General features: G+C 38.2%; 1 long non-coding RNA gene across 1 annotated transcript in view; it reads left to right on the top strand.

Moving 5' to 3' along the window:
* Positions 1-12,696, top strand: part of LOC147163910 (uncharacterized) — a 71,655-nt gene that overhangs the window by 31,955 nt on the left and 27,004 nt on the right. The gene's annotated exons all lie outside the window — the stretch shown is intronic.

The raw sequence follows: 12,696 nt of genomic DNA, 5'->3' as shown, positions 1-12,696 counted from the left end.
CAGACAAGTGTGCCCAGAGAGGCCCTCGTCTGCCGTGACCTTATTAGTCTTTGCTTTCATCGAACTGGATACAATAAACAACCGCGGTATTAGATGTTAATACGATCTGTTACTCGTAGCAGCGTAGGGCATCTTCTGACAGATCAATTATGGCAGCAATTAAAATGTATTTTCTTCAAGAGCTCATGCAAAGGCTCCACATATGCTCTGCCTCATTTGTTTTTTCATGGACTCTCTCTTCTGTTTGTTCTGTACACATGAGACCTCCATTGCTTTACTTGTTATCATTTTCAAGGGTAAACCAACTTAATCCAAGCACAGTTCCTGCGCTACGCAATATGGGCTGCCATATTTTATCCACAGGAGCTGGCGTTCATTTTAAGAGATGGATTTTAATATCTCTCCCAGCAGACTAGCAAGGGGTATAAGATTTACGGGTGTGTCTTTGGGAATGGTTGTCGATTCATCCAGAGGCTCAAAATCAAACAGCACTCTTTCCTCCGCAAAGGTGTGGGTTGAGGTCAGGGCTCTCAAATTCATCCACAACAAACTCTAGCACGTTTTATGGATTTGCTTTGTGACCAGGGCACAGTCATGCTGAAACAGAAACAAATCTCAGCTTTGCATTGTTGTGTCATTAAAATTAATATTTTAAGCTCTCTCCTCACTTCAACTGGTAAACCCCCAGGAATCAAACCCTCCGCTATATATCCATACACCTTATAATATTGCAATCTCTCACCTTGGCATTAATCATCCCAAACTCTGCCACCAGACTTGCACAGCAGGAGAAGCATTTGTCACTCCACAGAAGACATTTTCACCCATCGCTTGGCATTGTGCCACGAAAAGGATGGCATGAAGGAGTTTTGTGCTGATGTTCATGGTAGAAAATGCTCAGAACTTTACAATTACTGAGTCAGCAGTATTTAGCTCTTTTATGTACTGTGCGTATCAGCATTTGCCTCGCCTCTAACTTAACAGTATGCACACCCCTGCAGTTACTGTAGGTCCGAAATACGATGGATGGATGGATGGCTGGATGGATGGATGGTTAGATAGATAGATAGATAGATAGATAGATAGATAGATAGATAGATAGATAGATAGATAGATAGATAGATAGATAGATAGATAGATAGATAGATAGATAGATAGATAGATAGATAGATAGATAGATAGATAGATAGATAGATAGATAGATGTTTTAATTATGTGCAACGGTTCAATGCATTTACACTTAATCAATGTATAACTATAGGAATAAATTTCACTATCAGAATTGCAACAGAAATAGCAACAGGGCTCTTTACAACAACAAAGTGCTGGACATTCTACACATGATGAAAGATCTGAATTCATTGATTAAGAGGCATGGGCCAGTATTTTTTTGTCCAGTGATTCGGGACGGGAGGCGGCAGTGCACCAGATCTAGCAAATCATGATTTAGACAAATTGATATAGAGTAATAACTAAATTGGGAAATTAAAGTAGCCCTTAAGCCATTTGCTTAGTGCGAGTCTATCTGAGGAGCAACACGTAGGCAGATGTTTGTCTCATGACTTCTGCATGTCTACGTTGTTAAGCATATTTACCACAGACCACAAGTTAGAATGACACCTGGCATTGCTCCTCTGTGGTCATGGCCCTTTGTCACATCTCATTCCTTTTCTCAGTCTAATAGAACTGTGATGAAATATTACGAAGCGACACCTTCCTCTCTGCACGGCTGAACTCCGAGTAGGTTCATAAGAATGAAGACGGTGGTTCATGAGACTTCCATAGTATCGCCACTAAAAAGGATGCATTTAAATAGGGTGTATGCCATCAGGGAATAGCAGGTCGTTTGTATATCTTGCACTTGCACGGTCGAATGCCTTTTTTAAATGAGACGAACATTCTAATGACATGAAATGAAATGTGTAAGGTTGTGGCTGGAGAACAGTTCATGTCAATGTGCAAACGAAGCGGTGATTATTCCTGGAAAAAAAGACGACAGCGTTGGTTTGACAGTCTTCTTGCAGAGGTTTACAGTTTCACGATGCCATACATAATGCGTTTTATGCACCTTTGTTATGCAAATGAGGAACGATGAAAAGAATTTCATCACCGAGAGATGGGTTTTCCAACTGCCCCTCCTCTTGGTAAGGATGGCTGGAGGTGCAGCATTTCAGAATGGAGGAAGCTCCCCCGCCCACCTGCACTCCAATCTTGTTGAGTGCTGATGTACGGTGTTTGGCCTTTTGATATTTCACGTGCCTCTTCTTTGCTATAGATAGATCTTTGCCATTGGTGGAGAGATGCTCAGAGGGTTATCTAAATTGAGAAATATGTGGGGGAGTAAGTATAAACAAGAGAAATGGTGCCTTTTCAGTCAAGCCAGTGTTGATGTGAATTATTCATATGATTTGTAGCCTAAGTGTCAAGGAACTTTGACTGACTTTGCCCATTTTAACTCAACTGTTGTTTGTGTTTCGGTCTTTACCTGTATCGTCGAGTATTTCAACTTGTGATAAGACAGATACTCACACTAGGTACAATAAACGATATTTATTTGACCGAGACATATGGAAAGATAGACATTTGTAAGAAGAAATTGAATACTGGTTTATCTGTTACTATTACACGTGTGTGGTGTACAATTTGCATTTTTCTCATGTGAGAACATTACAGATGCACCCAACATAAATATCAATTTGTTTTTATTATAATATTGCATAATTAAAGAGCTGGAGACATTTTGCCTGCAACTAAAAATGTTTTTGTGTGTTCAGCATTTGGTTCATAAGAGAAAAGACTGCTGCTCGGAGTGAGTTGCATTTCAACACTTCAGATTTTATACCCAGCGGTGCACGTAACAATTTGGTCTGGTTCTCAAATGAGCACTTGAGGTTGTTGCTCGGTGTTAGTTTTTTTTCCCCACAACCACGGCAGGAGGTTGATCAAGGAAAGCTGCATCCAACCGCGTTTTTTGTTACACTTGTATTACAGCAAGCGTTAATAGCTCTCGGAATGTATATTTCAGGACACCATAACAGCTAGTGCTCGCCACAATACTTGGCTGCTGGAAACGAAGCTGTGACGTCACCACGTTGAAAGCCGTCTTGGCTCATCCGCCCCCCCCCCCCCCCCCAATTCAACGTCGCATTTTTCGACACATCTGAGTCATTCTCGAGTCAAAACTGATGGAAGGTTCATCAATCCGTCACTGACGACTCCTGTTTGCTGACAGTTGAGAAGTGACAGATGAGGTGCTGTACGCGTATGTAAATAATCTCCCGCCAAATGCAAGCTGGAAATCTGTTGTCGGGTCAGGTTATATCCTTTCTGTTTAAATAAATACATATCTGAGTCTAGATGACTGATTTACGTCCATAGGGAAGCAATCTGGCGAGTGACGACCTGTCAACGTGGTGACGTCACGTCCGTCCCAACATGGTAACGAGCATTAAAATTAATCAGTGGAATTATTTTGGCAAATACACGACTAAACACAAAATGGGAACACCAGGTATTTATCAATCTTTACAATATTGCTCCGCCTCTTTTCTGAAAGGGGAACTAACCCCTTTTTATTCCCCCCAACAATACATTGTATGTTCCAGCATTAGTCCAAACTAGGGTTGGGAATCCTTGGACACTTCACGATTCGATTACGATTCATGGGCTACGATTCAATTATAATTTCAATTTTTAATGTATGTATTTTAATGCACTTTTTTACAACACACATTTCTATTCATCTCACTAAATATTAATCCCTTATTTGGTGCAATGGATTTTAAAAAACTGACGGTTCGAATCAGATCATAGATTTAAATCACGAATCTGATCCTATTCAAATCAGCAAAAAAAAAAACAGAGATAAATAGAACTTTGTCTTCCTTTTATTTTATTAAACACATTCCCATTAAATAGCAAGATTCAACTCAAATTGTGAAATATGTCTATTTAAAATGTAGGAACACAAGCCATATTTGACATTTTGAGATGAATGTTTTTATTTATTTAAAAAGAAAAAATGTTTTATAAAGAAAATAAGGATGACGTTTCACACATCAGGGTCGTTTCCGGCCACTGATTTTTTAAATTTCTTTTTTAAAGAAAAGAGGAGAGTGAATGACAAACTAGCTTTATGTTCACATCATTGAAAAAGAGGCAAAGAAAGAAAACAAAGCCACAGTTGTCAGACTACCGGTACTTTAAAAGCAGACAGCTGTACACTCACTGCTAGCAGCTGGCGACTAGCCGCTAACACCGGACGCTAACACCTAAGACTTGTGCCGAATCACACGAGGGCGTAATAAACTAGAGATTTCTTAGCGTCCTAAATTAGCGATTAATATGATTTCTGGATGGTGATGTGTTGATGTTGGCATGTAATGGCAATTAAAAACTACGATAAGGCAAGCCGAAATGTGTAGAAGACAAGTCAAGCTAGCTGTCAGCCAGTCACGCCACCATGCCGGCCAACTTCAAAATAAAAGAGTACTAAGGTTGGCATGGCATCGACATATTCTTTCTTGAGCTTTATTTAGAAGTTAGCATTTGTTCAGGCGGCATGAGAGGATATGATGCAATGACTTTTGTTGTTGTCATTTTACATACATTTGAATGAACTTGTCAGTGCTAACAAGTACTAAGATATATCTCTCCAATAAAAGACGATTTAATGCGTATCTCGGTAGATTTCAAAGTAAAACAATTTGATTTGCTTCGGTTCATCTTTAAAAATAAAATAAGATCTTCCGGTTCAAACGTTTTTTTTTATTACACACCGAGTCATTTCACAAATCTAACATTAAATAGTGCTCAAATGTAATGTTGAATCATTTAGTAAGTTTTAGCTACTACTACCATGAAGAAGACAATACCAAGCTTCTGTTATTGATCTGCCAGAACAAACCCTTCTTTACAGCCAAATCAAACATGAATGCATGTCATTATGCCATGCTGAGTGAATGCGTAATGGCCATTCATGTCTGTGTAAAATTTCCTGCCCGATGAACACATACAGTATAATTTTGTGCTGCTGTCAGGACTATTTGGTATGGAAACCTCGAGTAAAAGTGCACTCTCTATCATTTACATATAATTGTGTTATCTTTGTCCAACATGCGCGCATTTATAAGAGATGTCCTATGGCTTTCTTTTGCACAAAACATGATAATATGTTTAGTCACAGCTGGATTTGCTACGGGAGAATACCAAATAGTCACACATGGAAAATCTCCTCAAAATACAACATTCTTATTCATCCCATGCCCTGTGATTGTTTCCAGCAGCTCTGAGTGAGAGAAGCTTTGCTATCTCAAAGGGAAATGAAAAGAAGGCAAAGGTAAGGCACACTGGAGATTAAAGTGAGGCCATTATTGAGGGCACTAGTGAGGAAATGGTTTGGGGATCGACTCAAAAAAAAAAAAGTGAGCCGAGAGAGTTTTAGTCAGGTCGGATGAACGCTGACAGCAGCTAATGCAAAACTTCTTTAATGAGGATGAGCAAGCTCATTTTAAATTGCCAGAGTTCAGAACTATTGAATATTTTAGTGGTAATCAAAACGGAAATGTCTTTTACTGTTCTTCTTCAACTCTTTCAACCTAAAGAAAGAAATAGATTTGCTAGAGTTTCTAGCTTTGAAACTCTTTGTCATTTGAGAGGTTTGAGGCAGCTGCAGTAATGACCGAGTTAATAGTGGGATGAGAAGAGATTCTCTGCTTTGTAAACATCAGATTCATTATCATCTTGACAAATAGGCCAAGATGGCGCAGCTGTGGCGATGTTTATGCACACAACTGAATATGGAAATGTGACGCTGTTGTGAAAGCAAAGGTGTATTACGTACAATCCCTCCTTGATTGAACGCCGAGTCTCCGCTTCAAAGATTTAATGACGCCAGCTTCTTCATTTTGCATATGCTTGGAATTGGCCTCTTTTGAATGGCGCTGGTATCTTAAATATAGTGAAACTTTTCCAGTAATAAGCGGGCCAGAGCAGCTGAGGATAGGGATCTACTTTTGGAATTGGGGCTGCTAGAGGTCGGTTGTCTTTTATATGACTTTATAGCTACAATGGCCACTGCGGATGTGGAGAAAAGGAGGAAAATGAACATTCAGCAAATTCAATTCTGTTGTCTTAATGTGTTTAAAGAAACACAATGTATTCATGTAGCAATGAATTGCTGACTCTTAGAAATAGCTTTTGATACCTCTTTTGGTTTCCAGACTCCATGCTGCCAAGTGATAAGATTTTCTACATGATAAACCCTGACCATTGGAGGTGTTTCTGTTAAACCGTGCAGTGCAATTCTATTCACATTTGTTCCCAGGCTCAAACGCAATCATTTGAAATCTGCCACGACAAAGTGGAACGCTGTTTTTCCAGTGTTTGCGTTCAGACAGTCTCTCTTATGCCGCTCTATGCTTTACCACTATATCATATTTAAACATATTACACAGCCCAAATTGAGTCAGATAGCATTCCTACAAATACATTACAGCTGCTTGTTATTTCTCAGACTCCAGCTGTTTCAAGTAGCCTATTTGTGAGAGCTGCAGATCATGTTTAGTAAGCTCTCACTCATTATATCAGACCCTGGGGAGAGAAGGGCCCTCTCGCTCCGTACTATCAAAGCCACGAAACTGCCTTAGACAACATGAGGAGTGGCTTTGGAGTACACACAAAAACTAGCATGCTCAGCCCTGAGCACCTCTCTCAGTAGGAAGCTGTCAACATTGGAGTTTTTGATCAAACCTTATTGCGCCGTTTGTTGGTGAAAGGTAAACGTGACCATGGTTGCGCAATTAAAGAACAACTTTAAGACTCAACTCTTTCACTGCCATGGATGGCTATAGATGTCAAAAATTAATTTGGACTATTTCAATTGGTTTAACATTTTTTCCACTTTTGTTAACAAGAGTATGAAAACTTAGGACATTTTTTTTATTCTACATTTATAACAGATATAAAATTGGTGATTAATCGTGAGTTAACTATTGAAGCAATGCAATTAATTACAATTTAAAAAATTAATTGCCGGACGTGAATAAAAAAAAAGAAAAGAAGAAGAATACTACAAATGAGGGGTGTCAGTCGATTAATTTTTTTTAATCGTAATTAATCACATAGATTCACTAGTTAACTCACGATTAATAACACATTTTAAAAGTACAATAAAAACAATTCTAGGTTTTCATACTCTTGTTAACAAAAGTGGGAGGGGAAATGTTAAACTAATAGAAATAGTTCAAATGAATTTTTGACGTCTTTAGCCGTCAATGGCAGTGAATGAGTTAAACACCAAGAAATATAGCTCTTCAAAATGGCATTCTTTTTATTTTTTTGCTGAATCTGAAGCTGTATGAGGGTCTAGGATAGGGTGACCAGATGTCCTATTTAACAGCGTAATAAAAGTACTTCATATTTTTACATTTGATCTAATCACGCTTCATTTTCTCTGTGAGGACCAATCAGAAACTTTAGTTAGGCCCAACTTTGCCCAGGTCTGATCTAGGGATTACTCGGTCTGGGGTTCGAATCCAGCTTTTGTTTGTCCATAGATACGTATGAATGTGAGCGTGGGGGATTGTTTGTCTAAATGTGCCCTGCTATTGGCTGACAAGCACTTTAGGGTGCACACCGCCTCTCAGTTGGGATAGGCTTCAGCTCACTCGTGAATGAAGACAAATGCTATAAAAAAAAATGGATGGGTAGATGGAGTTCTATGTACCTACAGTAAATCTGCAGAGGTCACACCTCATTGGGCAAGCATGCTATTATGGAAAAAGGGTATTTACCTTTGCACCACTGCAAGGTACTTTAATCTCTGCCTGCTACAGTGTGCGGTGTATATTTCCATCCAGTTTGAAATAAGCTGTGCAACTTCTATTATTCAAGCAAAGTGCATTTCCACTTTTTTTCAGCAAGAGCACTTCACCGCACACAAAAAGCTTTTGCCTCAAGAACTCACAGCCCTATTGATGCTTGCAAAGCTCGGCGACATCGCTATAAACAGGCTAATCTTACATAAAAGCTGGTCTCTGAATGGCTAGGCAGTCGAAACGTTTTAGCGCAGGGTGGTAGCAATGAATAAATAAATAGATAAACAAGACGCACAATCACAAGGCTGCTGCTTGTGCACTGCACCCCGATCCCGTGTGGTTGGCAGCAGCTCCAAGGTAGGAGATTACTGCAAATAATAGCGCTGGTATTTTGTAGCTCTTTAGCACTGCGGCTTGATGACAAATGAGCAATAGGTGGCCCCGTTTTTGTCTCCCCCTTGCCTGACTGCTCCTCTTTGCTGAACTTTGTGACCTTTTTAGCTTTTTCCTGTGCCATTAGTGTGCAACTATAATCTATGTGAAAATGATGAGGAACCGTCACTCTACCTGCATACTAGTGTACAGTATATTACATATATTGGGCACGCACATTTTGCCCACAAGTTTGTGGTACGCCAATGCAACTGAGCATCATTTTGTGCCCTGATCTAATATGCACCAATGTTCGACTTAATTTTTCCAATTATGAAGTGTTTGGTGAATGCACGTATGAAACTTGCGGGGTTCAGTACCTCCCGAGGGTTAAGAACCACCGATTTAGGAGGATGAAGGGAAAAGGCTTTGCGATAGTCTTTCATGTTATAAATGATAGCAGACATTTTGGGATTATTTTCTTCAGTAATTTCTTAACGTGCACAGCTGTGTTTCTCAGTTTGTCTTATTATTATTTCAGTAACATTTCACCATGATGGAGGTAATCGGCCAATGAGACTGATACAAGACTGATGTTTCATCAGTGGTTCAATGGGACTCTGCTTTCACACGGGACATTGCTGTCCAGTTTTTATGTTTTTGATCAAGCAGGGTTTATTCAATTTAGAATACTGAAATGACAAATTTCAGTAACCTTTTACTTACATCAGTTATTGCTATAACATAAATGTATGACCTGCTCTGACACAAAGGTCTGCATGTCGGAATTTCGCGTAATTTATAAAAAAATAGACCAGAATGTAAAAAATTTCGATATTGAGATTTTTCCAAAAAGTACCCACAAGATCTATTTTTTTTATTTCCCAGCAGCCCAAAGGTTAAGATTGTAGTAGAAGTGCATGAAAATAATAATTAGTAGACAACGTGCATCATTAGCGAGTGAGTGTTTTTAGCCGACTTGTGGCTAGCGCGTCCTGGAAACCTGCCTCAAAATAACTTGGAGTTCACAGATGATTATATAAATGCACATATCAACCAATAAAAGTTGAAACACACACATAATGTAACTCTCCAGCACAAAATCAAATAAAAGACAGACACACGCACAGCCGTGTTGGCTATACATCGACGGTAGGTTAACCTTTTATAGCAGAAGCGAATGTGGTCATGGGATCTGGATACTGCAGAATGTTTGTCATCCAATTATACTTAATCGTCAGTTCCAGGATCTCTTTCTTTAACGAGTCTATTTCTACAAAATGAGCTGTCTGTGTATGTGGCAGTGTTATAACTAATACCACAATTTTTCACTCAATGCTGTTTTAAGTGTGAAAACAAAATCTAATTTGAGCACTGTTAGCCTTACAAATGAAAAGACGATCACGGTCTCCCCATAATGTATGCAGTGCATAGTTGGAGTGGCTTGTCCATATTGTACGTACTGTATAAAGTGTTGTTGTGTTCCTTATGTATTACATTAAATGCAAAAAAAATTGTTTAAAAAAAACATCAAGCATTTTTATTACATTTTTGTGGCCAAATACCTAAAAGATATCATATCCATGATCAAATATACTAAATAAACTTTCTTGTCACAGTCCAGACCAAATGTCAAATCATCTATGAATTGACACAAGTCAGATTTCCCATTGTGTTAATTTGACCTCATTAAAAAAAAAAAAAAAACATACACACAAGTAGCAACAATAAAACCATCAAACTTTGGCAGATGATGCATCAGGAGATGAAAAGTTGTTTTGGAGTCGAGGCCAAATCACCATTTTTGCCCAATTTCATCTGTTGAGATGTCAAACTTTCACAGATTTTAAAGGGTTAAAATCTCAAAGGATGCCCTTACCTACTATTTGAATGGACTTTCGAGTGGCCTTTGAACAGCTCCGGAAAGATTAGGATCAATATCATATTCTTAAAGTAGCCTACTGGTTGCTGCGGACCTTTGGAAGATTTTAAACGCATATTTCTTAAAACTTGGGATTTCAACCTGGCAACATTGAAATTGCTGTCAATTATTGAAGTGCTTTCCTTGTGTTATATATAATTTTAAATAGAATTAAGTCTAGAGTAAAGATACAGGATTAGGCTCTCTACATTTTTTTTGACTTATGAGCACCCTTTTGCCAGAGCTGATAAACTTAAACCAGCTTACAAACTAAACTATATCAGCTATTGTTAAAGAACACAAACAACATTAATTTACTACATGCATCCTAAATCATGGTAATATAATACAGATTTATCACTGTCAATTTGTATTCACCACCTTGGTTTAGAAATCAATTACTCTGTACAACTCCAGGGGGTGCGTCATTGACGGACTTAGAAAAAGTTAGACTGAATCTTTGGTGAAACTTTTGATCTAAAAAATGTAACCCTAATCATTTTCTATTGGAAGTGCGGCACTATATACCATAAATACAGAATTCTTAGGTTTATGAGTAATATAAATATTAGAGTGTAAACTGACCGTCCATAACTTTCCCTTTTTTTGTAAATACGTCTAGAAAGACACCACAAAATCTTCACTGGCTTCCTCATTAGTACGCACATGGCGACTCTGGGTTTTTCTTTCTTTTTTTTAACTGACAAACTAATTATTTTTAGATGCCTAACCATGTGTTTTATTCTTAACCCCGTGGGATTTAATTACATTTCCTTCAACCACAACAGTGGTCTCTTGTAATAATCGTCACCGCTCATTAAAAAAAAGATTATTCTCCACCAAACATGGCTGATCACATCATAGTAAGTATATGATGGATACAGAGATGAGGAGTGACATACATTTTTCAATTGTAAGAATTGGCGTGTTGCAATTGATCAGCTATTTTGGGGGGAAGGTGGAATCGAGTGGCACCTGGACTTTTGTACTTAAATTGTATAATCAGATAAATAAAACCAAATAAGAACAGACTAGGCACATCATTTTTCCACAGTGTAATTAATGGCCTAGCCTACAACATTAGCAACACAATCGTGAGCCAACGCCTCGCTCCTTCAACGTATTTAGTTCAATTCATCATGGGCTACAAGCTTGCTTGGCTCCGATTTATTGACAATCAACTATCTGCCATACGACCACAAGAGTAATGATTTTTATCACCAGGCTCCTGAAAGACACACTTTCAAATTGAGTGCAATGAAAGAAAACATAAACATTGTTTGTCAATTCATAATCACGTAATTAGATGGAGATGAAGACATGTTTATGCTGTAATGATTTCATTTAAGCACACAACCATGTTATTGTTGTGTGAGGAAAATAATGCAGATGGGCTAAATTTATTAAATTATGACTTCCTGTAGGCCGTGTGACTTTTATTATGCTGGCGCTTATTGTAAAGCTTGTCGATGGATATATAACATAAGGTGGTTTATATAGGATAACTTCAAATATTATTGCAAACGTGAGACATGTTTTCGAAGTCTAATGTAGGCATGGGCTGATATTATATTCTGATGGAAAAATGACTGTGAGCAAAAATGTTGTGGCATCAAGGTGTTAAAACTAATAGCTCTAAAATGACATTAAAAAAATATTTGCATCAACTTTTTTTTTCTCTTGATCAAAATGTATTTTACTTTTGAACAAAATACATTTAGTACAGAAGAAACATGTAACTTAATAAGTTTTTTTTTTAAATACATACTCTTCTTAGTCAGTCACAATGTCCCATCACTGTTGAGCTCGTTTTGTCCCTGGGGCTAACTAGTACCCGCTGGCACCATTTTTTTCTTTTCTTTTTCTTTTTTAGGACAATGCACATTATAAGAACAAAACACATCGCCTACCTCCATACCTAACTGATCAAGAAGGAGAAAAAAAGTTAATTGGAGGCAATTAATTTCAAAGAGGCGGCTTGTTTACTCAACTCTGCAAGCAGCGAATCACGTTGTGCCCTTCTTAAATCTTTTTTCCCAAAAAAGAGAAAAGGAGCTCATTACTGGTGACAGCCAATATTAGCGATTTTTGAAACCATGACTTTGTGCTTAGTCCAGTGTTTTCCATCCCTCTTAAAACTTAATTGCTTCAAATACTTTAATCCTTCTTTTGCGCTTTACTTTACCACTATTGGACTTCAGTCTGTTTACAAGCATGAGGAACGTAAAACGTTGCAATAGAGTTTATTTGTAGTTTATGGAAAGGATATCACAAGTCAATTTGTTGCTCTTTATTTGCTTCATCTACAGTCATCCACATTCAGTAGTCACACAGCATGAGACACAGAACTTCAACACTTTCTATCCTTTGTCCTTATCAGACCAACCTGTGGATGTTCTTACACCAGATTTTAATTTCAGTTAATAAAATTACACATCTTAAAGAACAACTCGGGGGGGGGGGGGGTGACACCCTTGATTTACAAAACAACATCAGTGCAATTTTGCAACACACATTACACACACTTCAAGTGTGCCACTTTTCAACAACAGCAAGCCTGACAGAGAGTCCGCTGCTTCACGCACG

This window comes from Leptonotus elevatus, chromosome 13 (assembly GCF_054856555.1).
Source record: "Leptonotus elevatus isolate MCC_2025b chromosome 13, RoL_Lele_1.0, whole genome shotgun sequence".
Lineage (NCBI taxonomy): Eukaryota > Metazoa > Chordata > Actinopteri > Syngnathiformes > Syngnathidae > Leptonotus > Leptonotus elevatus.
Note: the sequence above shows the minus strand (reverse complement) of the source record. Positions and strands in the feature narration are given on the sequence as shown.